General features: G+C 33.3%; 1 protein-coding gene across 1 annotated transcript in view; it reads right to left on the bottom strand.

Moving 5' to 3' along the window:
* The window catches only part of HS6ST3 (heparan sulfate 6-O-sulfotransferase 3), a 784,799-nt gene that overhangs the window by 398,219 nt on the left and 365,812 nt on the right, over nucleotides 1–20,768 (bottom strand). The gene's annotated exons all lie outside the window — the stretch shown is intronic.

The raw sequence follows: 20,768 nt of genomic DNA on the forward strand, positions 1-20,768 counted from the left end.
CAATTGAAGGACATACCCTCCTTTTCCAGTTTTTTGCCACCACAAAAAGCACGGCTATAAATATTTTTGTACAAGTCTGTTTATTTATGATCTCTTTGGGGTACAAACCCAGTATTGGTATGGCTGGATAAAAAGGCAGGCATTCTTTTATAGTCCTTTGAGCAGATTTCCAAATTGCCAGCCAGAATGGTTGGATCAGTTCACAACTCCACAAGCAATGCATTAATGTCCCAGTTTTGCCACATCCCCTCCAGCATTCAGTATCCCCCCCCTTTTTTTATTTTAGCCAATCTGCTAGGTGTGAGGTGATACCTCAGAGTAGTTTTGATTTGCATTTCTCTAATTATTAGAGATTTAGAACACTTTCTCATGTGCTTATTGATACTTTTAATTTCTTTATCTTAACTCCTTGTATATTTGAGTAATTAGACTCCTGTCAGAGTTTTTTGTTATAAAGATTTTTTCCCAATTTATTGTTTCCCTTCTGATTTTGGCTACATTGTTTTTGTTTGCACAAAAGCTTTTTAGTTTGATATAATCAAAATCATTTATTTTACATTTTGTAATTTTCTCTAACTCTTGCTTGGTTTTAAAATCTTTCCTTTCCCAGAGATCTGACAAGTAAACTATTCTATGTTCACTTAACTTATTTATAGTTTCCCTCTTTATATTCAAATCATTCACCCATTCTGAATTTATCTTGGTGTAGGGTGTGAGATGTTGATCTAAACCTAATCTCTAAGAGGCTTGTAGAAATAATCAACAACTTTAGCAAAGTTGCAGGATACAAAATAAATGCACATAAATCATTGGCATTTCTTTATATTTCCAACACATCACAGCAGCAAGAGTTAGAAAGAGAAACACCATTTAAAATCACCCTAGACAATATAAAATACTTAGGAATCTATCTACCAAAACAAACACAGGAATTATATGAAAACAACTAAAAACACTTTCCAAACAATTAAAACTAGATTTAAACAATTGGGAAAACATTGTTTGCTCATGGGTAGGAAAGTGGAAAGATGATTTAGAGTTAAAAGACTCCCTCCCCACCTCCAGTGACTCTGCCACCCACCTGCCACTCTGTTAAACATGTGTCAACTTGGACGAGTCCCCTATCTTCTCTGGGCATCAGTTTCCTCATCTGTGTAATTAAGGAGCTAACAAGTCAATAAGTATTCATTTAGTGTATCTACATGTCAAGCTCTGCTGAATAACTTGAATAACACAATCTCTTGGGTATCTTCTGGCTCGAAATATATGAGTCTATGATGTTGTTGTCATGAGAACCTGTCTTCATTTTGAGGCCTCCAGGAGAGAAGATTCTCTAACCTCCCTCAGTCACCTGATCTGATATTTAACAGTTCTGACTGTCAGGAAATGCTTCCTTCCAACTAACTTAAATCCTTCAAACGTGTGAAACACTGAATTATTTAGAGGAACTCAAGGACACTCTATCAATTCAAGGTGTTATTATTATGAGCCGCACTCTACCAGTCTTTGATATCAGCATTTCCCCAGGGAATCTGTTTCCTCCCATTAATACCACAAAGATGTTTCCCTGTCCAGGTTCTGTGATTCAAGATGCTAAGCCACAGATACATCATATCCAAGTGAGCAACACTTAGCAAATTCGCAAGCTCTACTGTTAACATAAGGAAGTAAAATGTCTGGAGGATGGATTAAAGTCTTAGATACTGTCCTCTTTACCACCCCCACTCTCCAATTACTTCAGGGATATACAAGTAGCTGTCTAGGGAAATTAACCCAATTATCTTTGTGCATGGAGAGTTGAGAACCTCCTGGGGAGATGAAGATGTACCTGATTTTATTGTGTCTGTATCAGACTGGTGCCTTGAATTGAACAGATGACGGTGGCTAAAAGGATATTTTGTATACTTTCGACAAGAAGGCCTTTTTGTTTTGTTTTGTTTAGTCTGGTGTTTGTTATTTTTCTAAATGGAAATCTACCATTTGTCAAAGTTTCTAGCACTTTGATATGTGGAATCTGCATCTCGGCAGGATATTTTGTTCCTCTTTAAGCAGACTGAACAGAAGGGATGCGAAAGCATGGTGACATTTTCAATTTAAGGATGCTTTTGTTTCTCCTCCAGAGAAGAGAACGTGGTTTGTAGTCAGAAGGCTTGGGTTCACTCTCTGGCTTTGCCATTTACAGTGTGACTTTAGAAAAGTCAATTTATCTCTTGGCCCTTAGTTTCCTCATCTATAAAATAAGGTGGATGTGCTGGATAACCTCAAAAGTCCTTCCCAGTTTAAAATCTGTGATCTTATGATCTGTCATTCACTTCTGAGAAGTGGCAGTATTCATTAAAATGAATACAAAGCGCTTTCTTTACTCCATGAAATTGCTTAGCATAATTTTCAGTTCCTCCAACTTACACCTTCACAAAAGGGCCTAACATAGGTTTTTAATTTTGTTTTGCTTTTCTCCAGTGATTTCTTAAGTTGGCCAAGTTATATAAAGAAATCAGTTATTGTTTTCACTGTGTGACTATGGTCAACTCATTTAACAACTCATGCTCTGTTTTCTCTTCTGCAAAAATGGCAATAATAATATTTGTGTTTCCTACTTCACAGGAATATTATGGGGGGAACTGTGCAAAAACAAAAATACTCAGAAAAAAAGAATACTGAGTAGCTGCAAAACTTAAAAATTAAAAGGCCCCATTAAATTCCTTGATAAGGTCAAGTAATGCTCTTAAAAAGGAAATGAAGACAACTAGAACTCTTGCCTACATTTTACTTACCTTGAGTTACAATTTCCAAATTATTTTTGTTCTAATTCTCTAGACCTAAAGATACAAATATGGAGAAAGTTGTTCTACTTCCCCCTGCCCATTTTTTCACTATCTCCCCAAATGGCACAAGTAGGATTTCAATTCTTTCTCCCTCTTGCCTTCAACTTTGTCTCTTTACTAACTTTAGCATTTATGAAAAGCCTTGACTCAAATGGGAATAAACCTCAGCATCTTGACATTATTTTCTATTTGTCATTAGTTGCTTGATTTCCCTTCCATCTGTGTCATTTCCTTTTAAAATTTCAGCTTACCTATTCAGTCACATTGATGTGTTTATACACCTCTCACTTTTTCCTTGATTGAAGTCAATTGTGATTAATGATAAAAATCTATGTTTTTAACAAATTCTTTTTATTATTTTTATTTTGATTATAACAAAATCTCTTATTGCATTCATCAGATGCTTAAGAAGTTTAAAGGCATTTTTAATGAAAATATTGATATTTTTATGCAAATTATTTGTGTTCTCACTTTGTATCAGTTTAAACAAGTCTTCTAAAATTTCTCACAATACAATAATATTCCATTGTATTTATGAAGTAAAATTTGTTTTACCATCTTAATTGATGAATACCTCCTTTGTTTCAGGTTCTTTTTAACTATAAAAAGCTACTAAAATACTTTTGTATAAATAGCCCCTTTGGGATATGGCTGTAGTAATGCAGTTAGAAAGTCAAAGCATATGCATAGTTTACAAATTTTGGTGTCATAGTTCTAAATCAACTTCCAAAATGGCTGGATCAATTTATAACTATATAAACAGTGCATTAATGTTCCTGTTTTCCTGCAGCCCCCACTCCTAACAACTGTCATTTTTCTTTGTGGTCACTATTGCCGATGAAATAGATGTGAAATAGAACTTCAGAATTGCTTTAATTTGCATTTCTCTAATTTTAATTTGTTTTGCAGCATTTTTTTCAGATGACTATTGATGGCTTAAATTTCTTCTATAGAGAAATACATTTATGTCTTTTAATCATTTATCAACTGGAGAATAGGGCTTCCACTGATTTCCTAATTTTAACTAGTGGCAAACCATTTTAATGATTACATGTTGCAGGATAATTTGAGATTTGATACTAAGTCCACTTTCTTTCATATTTTTCATTGTTTCCTTTGAAATATTGACCTTTTATTCCTCTAGATTAATTTCACTGGTTTTCCACCTATCCCTTTAAAGTAATCCTATGATAGTTTTATTTCTATGGTACTGAAAATGTAAATTGTTTTAGGCAATCTTTTCCTTTTTATGACATCGACTTGGCCTAAATATAAGCAATTAATATTTCTGTCCTTACTCATCACACTTTTTGCCTACTCTTCTCCTTCTCCACAGACTTAGTGAGTGCTGTCCTTGCACTAAAATATCCACAGAGTTACAGAAAAATGTATTGGGATTCACTCCACCCATCTTCTTACCAATCATCCTGTGACCACACAGTGTCACCTCCTGTCCCCTTCCCTCTCCCACCACTTTACTTTCCAGAACTAGAATAGTAATTGATAAATTTTTATATTATTATTTATTTACTTATTATACCATTCATTTGATTCTATGTGATGTTATTGATCCAAGTAAGTAAATTTTAAAAGATCAAATATTCTAACTATCACTAAAAGAATTAGTCTAATTGGGAACTTGAATCTATTACAAAGGCAGTGATTTTGGGAAGTGTAAGACTTGAGACAAAGCCTCTGCTAATGAGTAGCTTAACAAGGAAGAGGTAAAAGTTGTGAAGTATGTGTGTGTCTATGTGTGTGTGCTCACACATGTGTGTGTGTTGCATTTTGCTATATTTGGAGTAAAAAGACCTGGGTTTGCTTCCTAGAGCTACCATTTATTAATGATATAATAACCTGGATAAATCACACATAAGTATAAATATGATTTTATTTTGGCAAATAAGGAAACATGTTTAAATTCAATTAAGTTACATAACCATAATCATCAGGCTTCATGATTTAGCCAATAGCCTTGCCCACAATACTATGTTCCCAATCTTGTACTCTTTTTCTACTTTGTTTCCCACTCAAAGTTCATACATGTACATATGTGTGTTTGCATGCACACATTTGTATGTGTTACATTTTTAATGATCATATAATAAAACAGTTATTATTCAGGGTTCTGAACACCGAAAGCCTAAATTGATATCACAGTCCTTTTGCTGACCTCTCTTTCTCTAGCCTCCCACTACAACAATCAAATCCATTCAGAAGCAAGAAATATCTTTCTAAAGAATTGTTTTGATTAAAAGAGTTGCCCTTCCAACTTGATACTACATCATCAAAACCTACCATATGAAAAAGATGAAACACGCCAGTCAAATGTGTTAGCTGCATTGAATGCAAAGAAATGCAGTGACATTAAGAAATTTCAGATATTTTTTAAGTGAAAAAACAAAATGAACAAGATTCATTGAGCAGCAGAAATCAATAAAGTAAAAACAGGTCATTTTCCCCTCATTGACTTTGACTGCTCATTGTTCGTTGAAGATAACTTATTTTATTTTTCAGCCTTTGTTCATTTCCCAAAGAAGTCCAAAAAAAATGAACAAAAACTGTTTCAGCATCACTTGCCTCTAGGGTTTATATAAATACATTAAAAAAGGGATTCAGTTTATATATATATATATATATATGTATGTGTATGTGTTTATATTTCTATGTGACAATTCACATTTATAAGAATCCTCAGAACAAATGATGCAATTTTGGTTTTATATATTTCTCAAATCCTAATAGTTTTCTGAGGAAAAATCTAATCTACCAATAACCATATGAAAAATATTGCAAAGCAATAATAATTACAAAAATGCACATTCAAGTCACTCTGGGATTCTATCTCACCTATCATGTTGACAAAGTTGTAAAAAAAAAGGAAAATGAAAAATGCCATCAGGGCCTTTAAGGAAAAAAGTTACATCAATTTACTATTGTTGGAGCTGTGAACTAATTCAATCATTCTGGAAATCAATGTCAAACTATATTTCCCAAAATTACAAAAGACACATTGGCCAAATACTACAACTATGAGGTCTATATCCCAAAGAGATTTTTAAAATAAGAAAAAGGAGTCATATGTCTGATGACTTCTTTGTAGTAGGAAAGAACTGGAAACTAGAGGCACCCATCAACTTGAGAATGGCTAAAAAGTCTATACTATATGTAAATAATTGTATACTACTATTCTATAAGAAATCATCTAAGGGACAGTTTCAGAGAAAATTTGGAAGCTTTGTGTGAACTGATGCAAAATGAAGTGAACAAAACCAGTGGAACCATTTATACAATAATAATGTTGTAAAAATAAAATACTTTCAGAAATTTAAGGACTCTGATCAGTGTAATGAACAAACATAATTTCAGATGGAACACATAATATAACTCCTAATAGATATGATATACTGATGATGCAGATTGAGAGATATTTTATATTTATGACCAGTGAGGGAATATGTCTACTTGGTTAGTCATCTTTGTTACAGGAGAGATTAGAGGGAGATAAAATAGATTTTTTTGTTAATTTAAGAATATTACATTAAATGAAAATGTTAAATAAAACCTATTTAAAAAGACAAAATGGAATAGTGCAACTACTCTCACTGGTAGATCTTATGGAAATGACACTGGACTAAGGGAGACCTTTTAATAGTTATGTGTCATGTCTCCTCTCTGAGGCTCAATTTCCTCATCTATAAATGAGATAGTTAGATGATGTCTTAGGTCTTTCCTAGTTTTAGCATTCCAAAAATACATAGTTTCTGGGGTCTTAGGTGATTATATTTATGGTTCTTTTTTCCTTTAGAAATCATGTATTATGCAATGTTAAGGCTACAATGGATATTAGAAAACATTTAGTCCAATGCCATCATTTCAAGTGATTCAGGCAGTGCTACTGTAAGACAGACTTTCTCTCTATTTTAGGCAAACTCTGTTTCACAAATGCTATTCATTGTCTGTGGTACTCAGAAAGTTTAGGCTCATGCCTGAAACAAAAACTGATCTTTTTAACATGAATATTCTTCGAAAGATGTTATATGGCTACAAATCATGGAATGCAATAGTCTCTGAGGAACTGGAATTGCAGGTCACCTGAAGGGCAATGGAGAGATGCATGGTGGGTGTAAATAGGCTGCAGCATATTATCAGTGATGAATTACATACAAAAAGCATCATAAAAGATATAATCAAAAATTTCTCTCTTCATGTGCTGAGTGAAAATGAGGAAAGTACTCTATATGACTACATCATCAGTTATAAATGTCAAATAATTCATTTATTAGGCTATACTCCCATGATCAAAAAAGTAAGTAAGTCATTCCCATAGGAAGAATGAGGGGTAGAAGATGGATTGTCCATATATTGCATTGGTACTTTCACAATGTCAAGATATCTAGAGAAAGAACTTTTACACTTTGAGTGGAACACTATGAAGTATTTCAAAAACATGGACAATAGTCTAAGAATAAATGAACTAAATTAGAAGGCATGGATGGGTTACAACCTACACCACTGGAAGGCATTCTCACCATAATAAACTCATAAAAGCATTGAAATTTTAAGGTAATGCTAAGGAGTGAAAACAGAAACTCTGAGTAATTGGCTATCAGTTCTACAAACCCCAAACCATCTATTCTGCTGCACAGCAGAAGTCAAGAGGGGAGGTGACTAAAATCCTGCTCCCAAGCAGAGGCAACAATATTAGGCACTTCAGATTTCATCTCTAGAGGCAATCAGGTGTTTGTCAACCTCCCTGACTATTTTTAAGCAGCATATGCATTCTAAAAATGTCAGCCTACACATTTTAAAAAGTTATTTACCATGATGTGCCATGGCAGTTATTTAGGCCCCAGAGAGAGCTGAGACCACGTTGCTACTGGCAGCCTCATGATAAAGATAAACATGCCTATTGGATCCATGACTAGAATATTGAGTCATTTGGCACCTATTGCATTAATCACCATTTGTTTTACCAATAAGAAAATGACCCAATAACAACGAATGCAAATTAAGTCTCCATTTTCCTTATTAGAGTTCCAGCAAGGGTACATCATGCTGAGCATTTAACGACACATCAGTCAATGAAAGAAAATGTGATCTTCAAATGTAATTAAAACCTTCCATGTACAAGCTGTCACAAGGAACTGTTTAGCAAAGAAGCAATCGTGACATGTTCATGTCTAACCACTAAAGGGAAATAACCTGGATTAGGAACTCTTTGTTTTGGGATGGGACTCTTGGTTTTGACATGGAATTGGAGAACATTTAAAGAATTGTGCACTATATTTTTGGTTGGCATGGAAAAGGAACATATACAAAGGAGCTTTAAATAAAAGTAAATCTGTGCTATTACTTTCAAGAGTCAGATTCTCATAAATGAATGAAAAAAATAATCTGCTTTTTCCTGATGGACTTAAGCTCACTTGAGTACTGAAACAAAACTCAAAGAAAGAACTACAGAAATACTGGCTTTGTTTTAATACTAGGCAAGTTTCTTACTCCTTTGGCCAAAATGCTTGAAGAGAGAATTCTATTCAGACCTGATTTTATATCAACTAGACTGGGCATTGGATATCATTAACAGGTTCAATTCCTAGACAGAAAGACTAGAGACCAAATAAAGGAATATGGTGAGTAAGATCAATATACATAATGTGGAAAACAGCATTGGTTTAGGCTGTGTCAGGGGTGAGACTCCTCTAGTATAGACTAAGCTGGGGGTAGATATAGTATAACATGAGAGATAAGAATCTCATCAGGATTGTAGAGTGGTTAGATTGGGTAAAAAATGAGTGGGCAATGGAAACAAGAAAAACACTGGCTTAGAGTAAAGGCTACATGTTCCAGTAAGAAGTTTTAGTAAAACTAAAAAGGTTTTAATATAAGTAAACTGCTTGACACACTTCTTTTTTTAAAACATTATTACGCTCATTTGAAATGAAAGAGAACTAATTATTATTTCTAAATTTATTAGTGTCAAAGTTTCACTGGCATCTTATTTCTGTAATACTCCCATATTGCAACAAGTGAAATGGGAAAAAAAACCTCTAATAGAACTTTTACAAAGGCTTTACATATATAAATGGTAAAAGAGAAAAGAAATGGGTTGGGAAAAGGGCTTCTTTAACTAAAGCTCCTACTGAATTCTATTTTACATTTTTTGATAGTTTCTGATCCCCAAGGGGGCTTAAATATGTGTTTTTTCCCCCAAAGGAGACCAATGACATCATAAAGTGATGACTTGATTTGCATGTGAACTAGATTTAAGTGAAGCAGTTACACAAAATCATCAGCCCTTCTTTTCCAAAGTCAAAGAAGTTCAGTGGGAAAGCAAAAGTTAGAATAATTAGTGTTGCAGTGGATAACCTGAGAGTCTTAATGTATGACCAATCTCTAAATGCTCCACAGCACTTGCTTCAGTTGCCTTCATGGCTGTTGGAACAAATTTTTCTGATGCATTCATTCAGCTAGGAGAAGTCTTTCCATACTTGGGGAAGACATTCCCCCTAACATACCTGTGGTTTTGAAGTCTGTTGGTTACCCTCTGCCTTTTTTTAGCAGGTTGGTTTTACTGGGATGTGACCAGTATACATGCAATAGCTTCTTAAAGCTAGCCAGCTATGTGAGTTGAGTGAAAGACAGACACAAAAGGAGAATGAGAAGCTCTGAATAAGGCTTAGCAAGCCCTAAGACCAGAAATACTAGTCCTCCCTAAGATCATCAGCCTTCAAAAGTGATCTTGCATTTAAGACTCTTTTATAGATGGGTCCTAATTTGAGGACTTCCTACATTTCCTTTGTTCAAAACAATTTAACTTTTGAACACATACACATCAAATTCCACAATTTAAAAAAATATTCAATGGACTTGGCAACTAAAGTTGGAAAGAGACATAGACATCATCCTCAGAGGTTTTAAACATAGTGTCTGAAAACTTAAAAGAATGTTTTGATAGCCATTTCAATATATCATATTTCTATGAATTCTATTTTATGTATTTAAAACTATTAAGAGAATTTGAAGATGATCCAGTAATACCACTACTAGGTCTGTATCTCAAAGAGATAATGAAAAAGGAAAGGGATCTATTCATACAAAAATATTTATTGAAGCTCTTTTTGTAGTGACAAAGGATTGTAAATTGAGGGCATATCCATCAACTGGGGAATAACTGAAGAAATTGAGGTACATGTTGGTGATGGAATACTAATGTGCTATAAGAAATGATAAGCAAGATGATTTCAGAAAAACCTGGAAAGATCTGCAGGAACTGATGCAGAGTTAAATACACAATTACAATTTATATTGGCTGATGATTATCTGTAAAAACTTGGCTACTCTCAGCAGTGCAATGATCTGGGACAATCCTGAAAGATTTATGATGGGGAATGCTATCCACCTCCAGAAAAAGAACTACAGGAGTTGTCTTTTGCATCCGTGTATTTATGATTTTATTTAGGGGTTTTGGTTATGTATGAGTGTGCTCTTACAACAATGACCAATATGGAAGTATGTTTTGCATGATAATAAAAATAAAATTTAAAGAAAAAAGAGAATTTGAGAACTCAATGGGCTTCACCCAGATGCCAAAGAAGTTTTTCATGACCTGAAAAATTTAAGAATTCCTAATTTAGACCAACAATGTAATCTCTCTAATTTTATAAATCAAAAGAGCATTGATTTAAAGCTGGAATGGGCCTTGGTCAGAATTAAGCCCAACCTTTTATTTTACAGTTGAAAAAATTAAGAATTAGCAAGATTGAATGATTTTTCTATGATCACACAGGTAATAAGTGTAACGCACTGAGATTTAATCTCAAGTATCTTAATACTTCAAACACAATGGGGTTTCCCCCCTACTTATGTCATGCTATCCTCTACTTATGGATACATAAAGACTAGAGCACAGAAATGAGAAATAATGATTTGTAAAGAATATAATATTAAAACTCAAAGAAAAAAGTTTGCCTTTGAAGAAGAAAACATTTTGTTCCCAAAGTTGGGATTTCATTTAGCTCATTAATTATAGGCAGAGTTAATATAATTTTGGTATAGTTCTGAGTTAGTTTGACATCTGGAAAATGAAATTTCTCTTAGGCCCTCATTTTAGTTAATAAATAAGTAAATATGACCCAGTGTCAAGGGTAGAAAGTGGGGAATTAAGCCTCATAGTAAGACATGGTGAAGCAGGCCACATAGTAACCATGCTACACTAATAACCTCAACTCTCAATGGGCACTGGGTTGCTACAGAATGGATTTTTGATAGGAGCTTACAAAAATAGCAAGTGCAGCCAGGGTTTTATTTTTAATGTCCCAGCATTGATCAAAAAGAAGGATTCAACTAAGCCAATGACGGAGAAAACTAATTTCATGGTAAAATAATTCTAAAATGTATTTAAGGTGCACTGGCAATACTATTTTCTAAGAAATCTGCATTACAAAACATGCAAGGGAATTGAAGACTCTATTCATACAACTTCCAGCTGCTAAAGGAAAACTGTTATTCTTTAGCATTCTCCTACTGTTTCATGTAAACAATTTTAGGGAGGGAAAGAAGGCTTCCCTCCTGTATCCTGCCCTTGTCAAAAGAAAGGCACAGCATGGTGTAAATATTTTGTTTTGTTTCTTCCATTAGCAAATATTTCTCCTGTCTAGTAAAAGGCATGAATAAACAGGAAAAAACAGTAGTGCTGAAATTATTTAGTAGCTTCCTTGAAGGAGATCAATATGGAAAGGTAATTGAAAATGGCTTTTTTTTTTTAAAGATTGGGCCAAACAGAAGGGATTACTAAAGGCACAAAACTGGGAAGATGTAATATTTTGCTTGATATAAATATACTGTCAACATAAGTAATTTATTTGTATAAAATTCTACAAATCCAAATTATTATTTCCAAAGTAACTATAATTTGGCCTTTTTGCGGATATCCAGTATAGTGCCTCCTCATATATGATGAAAACTTCTCTTTCTCAATATGTTTGGGTGATCTAGCTAAGTTACATGTCCAAGAGAGTCTATACTTCAGAGAGAGCATTAAGTTAACTTCTTTTTTGCATTCAGTTTTCTTGGTTGGAAACAAACATAGTGATTAATAACATGTAAGTAAAATTTTACATTTATTTTTACCTTACATATAATATTCAGATAGTAGCATATTGTTATTAAATTGACTGATATTATTATTGAATTGGAATTAAATTAAAATAGTAATTATTAGATTGGTATGAAAATGGCCATATAACCAAGTGAATGTCCTTTCAGTTTTATTTTGTGTTCTTAATCATAATAATTTAAATATCTCCGATCCTTATTCTCAAGACACATTTTATAGTCACCTTGACCTTATGCACAATGTTATCAATATTGTAAACACTGATGATACAAAATCCAGTATTACACATTTCTAAGCAAAATGCTATGTTTTAATTTCTAAGGAATTGGACTTTCCAAAAATTAGCTTCCAGAAGCCATATTTTAATTTGAAATCTGCTGGAGTCCATGCACCTCTATACTGAATTCCCTTAGGATATATGCTACTAGATAGCAAGAGAACAAACTGAATAAAGGATGGAGAGTGGCTCAGAACAATCTATTTTTTACTGATTTCACTGATAGCCTAAGGCCTATGCTATACCTAGCATATCATTAAAGCACAATATAAATGTCAATTATCAACATCCATATCATCATCACTATTTCATCCTACTCATTTTTGTTTTCATTGCAAGTTGGATAGAATGGAATTAAAACATTTCTTTTTTTCTAATATTATATTAGTTTCAGTTTATTGAATTATTAAGCAGTTAGAGAAAATCTTTTTTTTTCTTTTTGTTAATTGAATAATAGTATTGGAATGCAAGCATTTTTGGGACAATTCCAAAAAAAGGATGAAAAGGATGCTCTATACCTCCTTGATTCTAAATTGCATTTTTTCCTTCACTAGATCTCTATATATTTAAAGCTTCTCATTCCTCTAAATTTGAGAATTAAGAGAGTTCAATTTGACATTATGAAAAGATGTGTTTGCATATAATAAACGATTATAGTAACCTTATATTTGAAAAAAAGTATAGAACCAATTTTGGGTGGTAAGAACACACCATTTGGTAAAAATTGCTGGGACTATTAGAAAGTAGTTTTCAGAAACTGGATATAGACTAGTATCTTACACAATTTGCTGAGATAAAATCAAAATGTATATACAATCTAGACATGAAAAGAGATCTCATAAGCAAATTAGCATAAAAAAGAACATATTATCTATCACACTTATAAATACAAGAGGAACATATGAGTCAACATTAGATGGAGAGCATTGTGAGGTATAAAATGGTAAATTTTTATTACATTAAAATAGTTTTATACAAATAAAATTAGTGTAGCCAAGATTAGAATTAAAGCAGAAAATTGGTGGCAGAGGGAATTGTATTGACAGTTTTTTGGAAAGAGGTCTCTTATCTAAAATATAGAGAGAATTTTGTCAAATTTATAAGAATGAGAGTTATCTCCAATTGATAAATTGTCAAAAGATATTAACAGAAAGTTTTTGAATGAAGAAATTAAAGCCATATATAAATAAATGAAAATATGCTCTCATAACTGATTAGATAAATAGAAAATCAAAACAATTCTGAAATATTATCTCACACCTATCAGATTGGCTAAATGATAAAAGGTCAAAATGACATAGGTTGGAGAGGATGTAGAAAAAAATGAGTCATTAATACATCATTAGTGGAACTATGAACTCATCCAACCATTTTGGAGATCAAATTAAAATTATGACTATAGAGTTATGAAGGTGAGTATACCTTTAGACCCAGCAAGCTGTGTCTATTTCCCAAGAAGATCAAGGAAAAGGGGAAAGAATCTATATAGTTCTGACTTCTTCAAGATAATTTTTTGGCAATTTCTGATTGCAATAGCCTGATCCTGTATCACTATTACAAATTCATTGTTTTTTTACATACAAATCTACATGATATAATCTTTTTTTATTCTATTGACATATTATTGTTTTAGTTCATGTGTAGGTTGGCCATGGAGTTTTTTTTCCCCAATTCTTAATAACTTCAAGTTTTACACCCAGAGATAAATGACTTTTTGTTCTATTCAACAAAATCTGTGGTGGATTCCTAGTGTCAGTCTTTTTTAAAAATTGCTTTATTAAGCTAAATTTATATAAAAGTATTTCATACATTTAAAAACAAAGTATCATACGCTCTGGGAATAAATGCCATTCTTTTTTTTTTCTTCCTGGTAATGAAACATCAATATTCTGATAACAACCTTAAGAAGATAAGCCATGCTTTCTTAATTTGTTTGGACACTTTCTGGATCTATTTTCTTTCTTTGTTTTAAACCCTTACCTTCTCTCTTGGAATCAATACTGTGTATTGGCTCCAAGGCAGAAGAGTGGTAAAGGTAGGCAATGGGGGTCAAGTGACTTGCCCAGGGTCACACAGCTGGGAAGTGTCTGAAGCCAGATTTGAACCTAGTCTCTATGCCTAACTCTCAATCCACTGAGTTACCCAGCTGCCCCCCTGGATCTATTTTCCATTTTGCCCCCATGCCCCCAAAGTTAAACTAAAACCTGTATAATGAAAGTATAATTTTACTAAATCTGGTCTTCTAGTTAATTTTTGACTGCAGGATGCCAGTCATTCTCTCAACATACATACACTCGGCTTTATAATTTTTTCCTTGTTAGCCTTCTCATGACTGGAGAAAACTTCAACTTCAAAATATTACTTTCATTGAGTAGTTCAATTTGACCTAAGGATTCAAATGCAAAATCTTCAGGCTTTATTCTTCCTTAGCACTCCTAAAGAATTTTACACTTATCAAGTAGTTGACATTTTGCTAGCACTGAAGAAAGTTTCCATGAGATGAAGTAGCTATTTAATGTTCTTTTTAGTGGAGCCATATAATTTGATGTCATCCACATATATCAAGTGATTTATATGATGTTGTGGTACAACTCGCTTTTGGAACCAAAAACCATGCTCAGTTCTTATCAGGAGTGAAGATAATGAATTTTAAGACTAGGCATATCCATAGTGAGCTTAAACTGTTTTCCTGGAAGATGCCACTTTTTATATCAATTATTCTTGATATCATTGTATTGGTGGCACATTATAAATAGAGAATAGGGACACGAAGTACCCCAGCATTCTCACAATGCTTCAATCTATTTTATATATATTTAATCCAAGATTAAATCACAAGGATATATGGTTATTATTACATTATTGTTATTGTATATTTCTTTCTTATTGGGATTCAGATAGAAACATTCCCAGAACAAGTCATTGTCGACCCATTATTCCTTTATATCAAATGTTATAGATACTATTTTTAACCTAAATAGTATTTATAATGTTTTATGAGATTGAATACAATGCTTAATGAGATTAAATGTAACATAATGTTTTATGAGATTTTATAATGGTTTTAAGAATTATATCCGCATGATTGTAGGCAACAGTTTGATCTATGAATATACTCTACTTTAAATATAATTTATTCCTTGAGTTATTGAGAATATATTGAGAATTACATATGGATTCTGATCAGTAGCCACTGCTGCATTAGTCTTGCTCAACTCCAATCCATCCTCTATGCTGCTACCAAAGTGATTTTCCTAGAGTCCAGGTATGACTACATCACACATCCCATATTCGATAATCTACCAATTAATTCTCAGAACAAATACAAATTCCTCTTTTTAGCATTTAAAACCCCTTGCAACATAGTCCTTTCTAATTTTTACATGGTCCACAGTTGACTCATATCAGTCTACTTGCTCTTTCCCAAACGTGATGCCCATCCATCTCTATGGCTCTGTACTAACTGTTGCTCTCCTTCCTCATTTTCATATCTTTGAATTGCTGCCTTCCTTCAAATTTCCACTGAAACACCAACTTCTTCAAGAATAGTTTCCCCCCACACCCTTCAGGATAACTGGGGAAAGTCACACGCCTGATATGATGATTCTAATATTCTTGCTGATTTCCACGGAGAAATCAAGTTAGGTCTGGTTAGGTTTGCCTTTCATAATTCATCCCAATGTGGAGAATCAAGGATATAATCATGCTAACCCTCCATTCTAGACATTCTTTGTTGAAGGCAGATTTGTTGAATATGAAAAGATGACTTTTAGATTCTCGATCTTAATTATCCCAATTTTGGAGGATGCTCTGTGAAAAGAAACTGTGAGGACATTTCTATGATTGCCAGAACAAAGGAATGAGTAAAAACCTTGAGAAAAACAATCATGGGGGCAGTTGGGTGGCTCAGTGGATTAAGAGCCAAGCCTAGAGACGGGAGGTCCTAGGTTCAAATCTGGCCTCAGACACTTCCTAGCTGTGTGACCCTAGGCAATTCATTTAACCCCCATTGCCTACCCCTTACTTCTCTTCTGCCTTGGAACCAGTACACAGTATTGATTCTAAGATGGAAATTAAGGTTTTTTTTTTTTTTTTTTAAGAGAAATAAAATCGTAGTGTTAGAAATTTTAAAATGGTACAGTATTAAGAATAAATCTCAGAAACAAATTATAAAGAGGAGATAGAATACACATCATATGAAATACAACATTTTTCTTGTTCTGATTATAGGTACTGTTTTTGGTGCTGATGTTTTTACAGGTTATAGGAAATGTATATGCTGGTGACATACTTTCTAAATTGGAAGGGAAGTCTAAGAGAATCTTGAAAGCCAATTAAAAGATATGGAATATTGATACCTACTAAGCTTAACTCAGCTAAGCACTAGAAACTTATTGAAAATAAGAAAATTCCTAAGTCACCTTCCCAAGTAGCAAAGCATTTCTGCAAAACCCAACATGTTCTACCGAACGTAGACTGAGGCAATGAGAATATATTGCCAAGTTGAATGAAAAAGCAATCCAAACCCCATCCAAACTGTCTATAATCCTAACTCTCAATAAATTTAGACATAGGAGAAACATAGCTGAGATACAAAGAAGAAGAAAAGAATTTAAACAAGGCAAAATGGCTTCAAATGATCTGTGCCTATGATATTTTTTTAATTCTAACATTTCTTGTCTCAGATTATAGAGGAAGTTTATTTTCTAATTCCATGTGAATAGGATATATTATTGATAAATTATGGAGGTCATCACTAGAATAACAGGTCATTTATTACGTACTTGTGGAGATATGTACTTTTGTATTAGTAAAAAATATAAGATAATTTGTCTTCAGAAAGATAGAAACATGCATAAAAGAAAATGTTCGCGAAATGTTCAAATAAAATATGTAATGAAAAAATGCACTAGGTGATCAGATATGTTATTTTAAAACATATTTAAAAATGAACAGATAACTAGTCTGTGCTATGAATAATGTCATATTTAAGGTTGGGAAAATCTGAGTTCAAATTCTTTCACAATCTTGTAATAGCTATATGTCTTTAAGTAAGTCACTGAACCTTAAATAAATCTCAGTTTCTTCATCTGTAAAATAAAGATTATAATAGTAGCATTTACTTACAGGTTTTGAGGATCAAATGAGATAATGTTAAAAACACTTTTATAATACTGATAATTAAAATTTATTATTAAATAATTGAAATTATTATAGTTATTGTTAATAATTATGTTACTTCCCAAATAGTTGAACTAAGAAATACAGGAAACAATTGATCAGCAGAGTGTAGATATAAGAAATTTATTTTTAAAAAATAAATTAAGAAATTCAGTATGGTATATGGTATAGAATTCTGTACTTGGGAGGCAAGGAGACTTTCAGATAAATCTTATCAATGATACTTATAAGCTCTTTGATCATAGGTAAGTCATTTAACCTCTCTAAGCATCAGTTTACTCATCTATAAAGTGGAGAGAATATCTATGGTATATGGCTATTCTATAGATCAAATTAAAAAAGCCTATTGTTGTTGTTGCCTTTGTCATGACAATGTCATGTTCAGTGGGGCTCAGGCAGAAATGCTACTGGGACAAGTCTATATCTTTCTATTATTCTTTTATGTTTAAGGTTCAAAAATTGCATTAAGAGAATAAAATATTTGTACATTATAAATGACCAGATATATTGGGAAGCAGCCTGATCTGTAGGTACCTCAAAAAGACATTGAATACAAGTCTATCAGTACACAGGACAATGGTAGAAGAAAATTGATGCATACATGTGATTTCAATATTCTCTGTGGATTTTTTTTTTATTTTATAAGTTTGCAAGTCATAAGTTGAATGTGGCAACATCTATTAAAATGTTATTCTCAGCTTATTCTTTGGGTTCATATTGTGCTCGGATGGTGATGTACAATACATTTATCTATCATAATGTCTCTTTTCCAGCCCTGTTTATTTGTCAAAATCTCTGGGAGTAATTGGAAATTTGTGTTTTTACATGGTGTTTTTTACCTCTGCCAGGTTATGAAGAATATTATGTCAATGGTACATAATCTGACCACTATATCATGTCTACCTCAGTATTTAATTGGTGCTAAACTTTTGCAGCTCACAAATGTCTCATAGTTTCTACTGTTTTCCTGAATTGGCTGTATTAATCAAAGTTTGAGCTCCTTAAAAATGAGTTTTGCATAATTTTGTTAACAATTCATACAGAGTTTTGGGTATATTATACCATTCTTGAATTGTAGACATTTCATTGGCTACAATAGATGCTAAACCATATCATTTTTATTCAATGAATCCAGTGGTACACATCTATTAGCAGCCTTTCCTATTCCCATATAAAGTGACATCTCTATGATGGTGTATGTGTGTGTGTGTGTATGTGTGTGTGTGTGCGTGTGTGTGTATACATATGTGGATGTGTTCAGGAAATACTTAAGAAAACATTAAACCTATTTATCCTGTTGTTTGAGAACATTTATCCTTTTCCTCCTCTTTGATAAATATGTCAGTTTTTCTATATATTCTATATATTAATATATGTATTTGGTTATTGGAAATTTCAGGGTCTTTGAACTACATTTCCCATGAGCCCACTGGCTTCCTGTCTTGTGTAATGACATAGACAGTTACGTAATGGTGTAGAAAGAGGGATAAAAACTGAGGGGCTGGTTTTGTACTTCCTCTTTTTGCTCCTGATCCAACAGCATGGTGACAGCAGGTAATGGCGGGTCTTTTAAACAGCCTAAAATAGCATGGCATGGAGCTTTATTTTCTATTGGGTACTAATAAATCTTTTTAAAAAACCATAATATTTTTAAAATTATCTTTTTATACTAATTTTATTTCTTATTATATATATATGTATATATATATATATTCTATATCACATTGAAGATCTGTTTTGTTATATTATGTGTGTTACTGTTCAAAAACTTTCTAAATCCATTACTATTCCTTTTACTAATAAAAAGCATGCATTAAGACTGGTCTAGCAAAGTGTTCATTGCTTCTTCATTATTTATTGACTTTAGGATGCCACTAAATCTCATGGTATACACAGCCATTACTTTGTCCTTGATTGTTTTATATTTGACATATCTTTACGGAAGAACACTAAGAAACTTTAAAATGCCACCTTAATCCATTGGTTGTATTTAACCTCCTGATTCAAGTTCAGCTTTATTCTTCATTTTCCCTTGGTTGAGAGTTTAATTCTTTTTTTTTTAAACCCTTACCTTCCATCTTAGAATCCATACAGAAGAGGGATTAGGCAATGGGGTTTAAGTGACTTGCCCAGGGTCACACAGCTAGGAAGTGTCTGAGGCCAGATTTGAACCAGGACCTCCCGTCTCTGGGACTGATTCTCAATCCACTGAGCCACCCAGCTGCCCCCTGAGAGTTTAATTCTTATGGAGCCTAAATGAAATTTTTATATCACTGAAGAAAGAGTTTTCTTCAGATATAAACACTGTTTCTTTTGTTTTCAGTGGAATCATATAGCTTGAAATCCATGTACATCAAGTGATTAATATGTTTTGTGCGTCTCCCTCTTGGACAAATTCACTTCTATTCATAAGTAAAAATTAGATTTAATGTAATAAGAGATTTGTAGGAAGAACTATAGTAGGTTTTAACTGTCTCCCTCGAAGATGCTATGCTTTGTTGGAATTATGGTGAATGCAGTATATTTGAAATAAATTAATCAAATATTATGCTATTCTCAGGATTATTAAATATATTTTTTGTATATGTCTAGTTTAAACAACCCATTAAGGTGAAAAATAATTATTGTTATTATTATATTTTAAATGAAGTTCAGAATCAGTTCCTGGAAAAATTCTTCTTCTATTATTCCTTATTATTTAATGTTTTATATCAGTGATGGGGAACCTATAGAATAGATGCCAAAGATGGCATGTAGAGTGCTCTCTGTGGGCATGCAGCTGCCCTTCCCGCCTCTACCCCAACTTTGTTACTAGAAAGGCAAAGGGGACTTGGGCAAAATTGCTCCCCTCCCCCTTTCCAATATGCCTGATGACATTTTTTCATATCCTACACCCCTCTGCCCAACAGCAAATGGGAGTGCACAGGGGGTAAGCTGTGTGGCTCGCAGGTGGCAGAGCTGGAGAGGAAGGGAATACTCCTACCACTACCCTTCTTCCTTCCTCTCTGTGCCCTTGCTGAGGACATTGCTCACCTCACCTCCCCCTCCAACCAGCAGCCCAATGGGAATCTTTTTCTCTCCCTTATGAAAGGTAAAGAGGGTGGGGCACACCTGGCACATCAGTGGGGAGAAGGGCATGTCCCAGCAGTCTGTCTCTAAAAGGTTCACCATCAGTGTTCTATAGTCTAGGGATAAAGAAGAAAATTAATGTTTATTTGGTGCCTATTATGTACTGGTTTGAAAAATATTATTGATTTCATTATCACAGCTACCTGTGAAGTAAATGCTTTTATTATTTCCATTTTGTAGCTGAGAAAACTGAGGCAAACAGAGGTTTAATGACTTACCTAGTACATGGTTATTAAAC

The sequence above is a fragment of the Gracilinanus agilis genome, chromosome 3 (assembly GCF_016433145.1).
Source record: "Gracilinanus agilis isolate LMUSP501 chromosome 3, AgileGrace, whole genome shotgun sequence".
In the NCBI taxonomy this organism is placed as follows: domain Eukaryota; kingdom Metazoa; phylum Chordata; class Mammalia; order Didelphimorphia; family Didelphidae; genus Gracilinanus; species Gracilinanus agilis.